At 59.8% G+C, this 6,171-nt stretch overlaps 1 long non-coding RNA gene across 1 annotated transcript; it reads right to left on the reverse strand.

The window, feature by feature from the left end:
• Positions 1–603: 603 nt before the first annotated feature.
• On the reverse strand, positions 604–2,440 carry LOC150013924 (uncharacterized). Its single transcript, XR_016510835.1, has 2 exons — positions 1,663–2,440; positions 604–1,139 (listed from the first exon to the last, which is right to left on the reverse strand). It is a non-coding gene; the product is annotated as an uncharacterized LOC150013924 (long non-coding RNA).
• Positions 2,441–6,171: the final 3,731 nt, after the last annotated feature.

Consider the following 6,171-nt stretch of genomic DNA (forward strand, 5'->3'; position numbering starts at 1 on the left):
GGTGCTGCCTCAGCACCTGTGCCCAGGAGCCCAAGGCCGCCCCGCCGCTCTGAGGGCCCCGGGCTCGGCTCTCAGCCCTTCAGCCCCAGGCCCCCTCTACCCTCCTGAATGTCACAGGAGGCCCTCAGGAGCTTCCGCGGGGAACACCACGACATGCCCCGCAAGGACAAAGAAAGAAAAGTTAAGTAGGTTGAGATAAAACCATGCTCCTTGATGGGAAGGTGTTGTACCCCGGTAAAGACAGCACCCCACTATCTGAATTGTAATAAACTAATTTCCCACGTTTGAACACCGCTGGCCCAGAGAGATCCTTTACAGTCAGGGGCACAACACAACTCCGCTGGCAGTATGTTTCCTGCCCCAGGAGGGGAAGCAATAATGGGCCCTGGCTGGTGTGGCTCAGTGGGTTGAACGCCAGCCTGTGAACCAAAAGGTCGCCGGTTCGATTCCCAGTCAGGGCACAGGCCTGGGTTGCAGGCCAGGCCCCCAGTTGGGGACATGCGAGAGGCAACCACACATGGATGTTTCTCTCCCTCTCTTTCTCCCTCCCTTCACCCCTCTCTAAAAATAAATAAATGAATAGAATCTTTTTACAAACAGTGATTTATCCTGAAGAGATGAGATCTGATTTAATCCGTGCTTTACAGTCTCAGCTCCCTTGGTGTTTTACGCCAACCCTGCAGACAGTCTTGGTGGTGTTATTGCCCCGTTTTACAAGTGAAGAAGCTGAGGCACAGAGGGGGCAAGCAACCTGTCCAAGGTCACACAGCCGGGGAGGGCAGAGCTGGGATTTGAACCCTATAGAGCCTCGCCTCTCTGCGCATCTTCTCCAGATGTCGTGTGTCTTCCGGTGACGGTGTTATTCAGTCCAGTCTGAATGAAAAGCCCCAACGGATTCGCCACCTCACGCGTTGATTACACAGATCACTCAGGAGAGGAAAAACCCAAGAAAATGTTGAGCGTGAGATAAAGGAGCCCCGGCAGGCCCCTCGCCCTCCAGATGGCATGGGTGCCGCAGAGCCGCACGCAGGGAGGGGAGGGACGGTCAGACTCACAGGACACGACAGGCCTGGACACCAAGCCCTGCAGATGAGGACGTCATGCATGACCGCACGTGATTTCCAGAGGGAACCAACTGGCTACTCGTGTATGGAAATGGAAGAGAAGCAAAAATAGGTAAACCGCTGACTGATGCTGGGATGGTTAAAAACTAAACATAGAAACCAACATTGCAGAAGCTGTGAGAAAAGCCTTGTCCACCTGTAGCACCGCCCCCCCCCCCTGAAGCCCCGAGAGTGGCTGGGCTGCAAGTCTGGGGGTGGGGTGCCTCCGCTGACAGACGACACTGGCCTCCATCTGGTGGGGAAGGGGAACGGCCAGGGGTCCCTGTGGGGGACGGCTTCCTGGCGTCTGTGGCTGCGTGAGGGCTCGGGGCACGTGTGGGATGGACTGGGGGGGCTGAGGAGGAGGCTCTGCTTGGGGGTCTTGCCATGTTACCATGTCCCCAGGGAAGGTGGGCCCCACCAGACTCTGTCTTTTCTATCTCAGGAGCCTGTGGCAGGGCGGGGGGCAGGGGAGCTCTGGGCCAGACGTCGCCCCTGAGCAGCTCATGAGCTCTGCATCCCGTGAGTCACGTACCCCCCACTGCCTCAGTCTCCTCACCTGCCTGACAGGAAGAATGCTGCTGGCCGGTGGTCTCGGAGTGGGGCACCGGGAGCAGAACGCAGCTGTCCTCTGGGTACCCCTTGTCCCGGCCACTGAAAACCCAGTACCAGCCCGGAGCCTCAGGCAAATGCTTTCCCACGACAAGGGCTTCCCTTCATTCAACGAGCAGCGGAGACGGCCGAGGGCAGGACACGAAGCTCCGTCTGTGCGAACCTTCTCTTCCAGGGGTGACGGGCCCGACTGGTGAGGTTCTCAAGAGCCAGGGCCCTCCGGTGGGTTAGGAAAGGCTGCCCGCGTCCCCCCACTTCACCGTGTGGGGACTGCCTCGGGGCAGCAGGGCCATTGCTCGGGCAGAGACCCGTGGGTGGTGCCCTTCAGGCCGTCCCCAGCCCCGATCCGTCCCCTGCCCCGTCCTCGGTCCTCCACGCTCACTGCCGCTCCTCCTCTGTCTCTCCCGTGTCCTCCTCACCCCGATCCAGGGCCGCCAGGGCAGCGGTGCGGGTGGCAGTGACTGATCCTTACACGAGAGCCACGGTCAGGTCCACGTTTTCGGTCTTTGCGCCCCAGAGGTCACGTGCTGTGGGGCCTCAGTGGCAGAGCTGCACGTGGCACCTCACAGACTGTCCTGAGACGGTGAGAGGGTCCAACCTCCCCCGCATCTGCTGTCAAATCACGACGTGGCTGGTGCCGGTCATAGAGGGCACCCCAGCGCCATCCGTTCACTGAAACGAACGGCTCAGCGCCCGCCAAGGCCTGCGCCAGCAGAAGAGGCCGGCTGGGCGGAGGTCGCGTTAACTGCAGGCTGCCATCCTCCAGAGAAGCAACCTCTTATCTTTATTTCCTTTTTTTTTTTTTAAAGCAGTCCAGAAGGCGGGCCATGCCGCAGCACAGGACATGCTCAGGGTGGACTTTGGAGCAGGCGGGGCCTGGTCGGGCGCAGTCTCGGCAAGCCGTCCGCCTCCTCCAGGTCTTGGTTTCTCTCCTGCGAAATGGGCGCAGAGCAAGAATGGGTCTCATCCCTCTTGGCTGTCAGGCGAGCATAGTGATACAGAGGACACGAGGAATGTTGTCCACCAAGAGCAGAGTCCCAGGGCCGGCACCACCTGCTCAGAGGACTCTCGGAGACCCCCATGTCTGAGCTCCCATGCAGCAGCGGCTTTGGCCTTAGTCGGCGCCCGCAGTGCGTGGCCCGGGAACGGAGGGGTGAATGAATCCCCCGCCGGGGAATGATCTGCACCAGTGGGGAAGTGCTTTGGCAACCAGACCGTGAGCACCCTTGCTCACTCATGCTGCTTCGGAGCGACAGATCCTGAGACGGCCCTGCCACGCAGAGCCCACCGTGGCGCCCCTCACGCTGCCCCGCCCGGGCAGGCCTGGGCCCTCAGCTGACCCTAGCCCCTCACCCAGCGCCGTCCCCTCCTCGCCTGCCGTCCCCGGGGAGCCCTGAAGGACAGGCACCGCAAGCGCGCGGCCACCACGTTTCCAAAACCGACAGCAGTTAAACACCAGCGGTAATTTCTACTCAGACGAGGCTGCCTTTCCAAACCAGGGCACCAGGACCCACACACACGATCCCGCACGCCGCCACCCCCGCGCCTCCCCCGTCTGCCCGCAAGCCGGGTGGTCTAACCCTCACGTGCACGTGTGCTCTCCTGCACGCTCCGAGGCCTTGTTATTCTCCAGGTCACGTCCAAAAGACACCCCGTCCAGGAGCCTCGGTCTAGGATGTGAGTGCGCAGGGCTGAGCCTACGTCCCAAAATCATCGCAACGCCACGGCTCTGCTCACCTCACCGTATGTGTATTTTTAATTCATCTGTTTTCTAAACGGGCTTGACCTGGATGGATAATTTGGGGTTGGGTAGTTGCCGCAGGGCCCGTTCAGTCGGGGGCAGAACCCTCAGGAAAACAGACAGTTCAATCGACACAGGTTGGCTTATTAACGGCCTGAAGGCACGGCCGTTTCCATAAGCAGGTGCTGGTGGTTTCGCTGTCTGGGGACAGAGGAACCTGGAAGACTCGAGCCTTGGGGGGACCCACAATCTACCAGTCAGGCAGCTGACACGGAGGCTGGAGAACAGGGCGCCCGCCCCGACTGGCCATCGGCTGCCCCTTCTGAAATCCACCAGGCGTCTGAGACTGGAAGGCGCCCCAGAGCTGGCACGGCTGGCCAGTGCCGCTTGGACTTGTCCGGAGATGGTGCGCTCACCCCGCCTGAGAGCCCCCAGAAAGAGAACCAGGGGTATTCTTGCCACGGATCTCCACATTCTGGCAGTCTCCTTGGCCCGCCACTTGGGTCAGAAACAGCGGCTGGGTGCAAAGCCTTGGCTCCTAGGAACTCCGGCCGTTCCGCCTGAGCGGCACGGCTGTGGCGACCACCAGGATTCTTTACAAGTCGCTGAGTGTGTGCCGAGCACGTGCAGGTGCGAAGGTCTCACGAGACACACGGTCCCTCCCCACAGGCTGCCCACACTTGCTCCCAAGAAACATAGCGACGCAAAGGTCCTGCCTTGATGCTTCGGGCCGGTCTCGCCACGTCCTATTCGCCCTTGTAAGCTGCCACATGTGTTCCCACCGGCTGGGGTTTTTCAACCGACTTGGCCCTGTGGGGCTGGAGTTCTGCCCGTGGCACTCTGTGTTGTGGAAGGACACTGGTGACGGGGACGCAGCTGCCGCCGGGGACTGACGTTGCCGTGCGTGGGAAGCACGTTGTAGTGGAAGGCACCACGCACCCCCCGCCCCCGAGGCCTGTTTTTGGCCGACGTGAAAGAACCCCACGCAGCTCCCACCCTCTTCACATGTGCAGAACCTGCTATTTAAGGAGCCCCGATGGTGAAGAGTTTCTGTGAAGTCAGATTCGTGAGTCCCTTATTTTTATTTCTTTAAATTTTTTTGGTTAAAATCAGGCCATGCTTGGGGCACACAGTGAAGAAGTTTGGTGGTGACCATGGGGCATTGGGGTATCGTTATCCTAATGAAATCTGCTCCATGCAGCCCCTCCTTGCTCGTTACGTGGCCAAAGGGAAGCCGCTCCACCCCTCCATTACCATCAGTACAGGGAGGATAAGAAAGGCATCCACCTGACGTGTTGGGGGAATATTCAGTCCCGTGCCAGAGAAATGGGCTCAGATCGCACCCTCACCAGTGCCAGGAGCCCGCGCCGCTGTGCAGCGTGGCAAAGAAACCCACGCCTCCCCGGCCAGGTGCTCCAGTGCCGGGCGGCCCGCACCTGCCCGGGCCCACGGCTGCGAAATCCCACAGAGCGTGACAGCAGACCCGGGAACACACGGAGAGGCTTGGAGCTTTAAAATCCTTGCAGCACGTTTGCCAGGATCTAAGCAATCCTGGAATTTAAAAAGAGAACTAGAAAAAAAACCCCAGTTGCTCAGTCATGACAGGGATTTTGCCTGGAGAGGTTGATTTAAGGGTTCCGTGCCGGCGCCCAGGCTGGTGACTGGCTGGTGTCTCTTGCGCGGCCTTCGCGCCCCCTCCCTCCCTCTCTCCTTATATGGAGCTTCTATTAATGTTTCCGTCTTTGCTCCTGGGCTGGGGAGAATGTGGAAAATGTGGGAGGAGGGTGTCAGGAGCCCGTGTTTGGGAGTCAGTCCAGCCGCAGTCGGGTCTGCTGCTCCCACGCCTGGTGCGTCCCCTGCAGACTTGAGTGTGCCAGGATCTGTCTCATCGGGACACACAGAGGACGCAAGGAGAGGGTGACAGCCAAGTGCTTAGCCTCGTGCCCGGAACATATTAAGCCCATAATGAGGGATGTTTATCATGCGATAAGTGCCTGGTGGCAGCAGGCATGGCACACAGTTAATTAACGAACCAAGCACAGCCCCCGGTCCCTTAGGAAATGAGGCAGGTGACATTTAATTATCCTGCTTGGACGGGACGCAGGTACCCACGAGGGCAGGCATCAGCTCTGCGAGGCCTTGAAGGGGAGGGAGGTGCTGCCCGGCTTATCGTAAGGAAACTCTCCAGGGTCAGAAGGACCTGAAACCCTCCACTCGGCGGTGACCCTCCACTCGGCGGTGACCCTCCACTCGGCGGTGACCCTCCACTCGGCAGTGTCCCTTGCTAGGGGGCCAGGGCCCGGCAGCAGGCTGGACGCTGGTGCCTGCGTTTGGGTGGTGAGCACTCACCCTCCCGGCCCTGAGTGGGCCGCTCCCCCTTCTGTCCCCAGCCCGTCTGTGAGGAGGGAGTGGGCTCCAAGCAGGGCATTGTGTCCGTGTGTCTGTCCTCAGCATCCTCAGCGTTTGCATGGGGGTGGAAGAGCAGGTTCTCTAACTAGGGTCTGGCTAGCTGCTTACAGAGAACTTCAGGGTTCGTAAAACGAACATTCACCGCATGTGCCATGTGCCAGGCACGGTTCTTAGCGCTTTGCATATTCTAACTCAAAGACTTTCACATTCCAGATCTTTCTGGGACCAGGGTCCCTGGGGCAGTGGCCTCAGAGGTCACTCCCTGTGTCTGGGGCCACTCCTTTTGGCTGAAAGGACTCCTTTCAG

The sequence above is a fragment of the Furipterus horrens genome, unplaced genomic scaffold, assembly GCF_987537825.1.
Source record: "Furipterus horrens unplaced genomic scaffold, mFurHor1.1.pri manual_scaffold_4, whole genome shotgun sequence".
NCBI lineage: Eukaryota > Metazoa > Chordata > Mammalia > Chiroptera > Furipteridae > Furipterus > Furipterus horrens.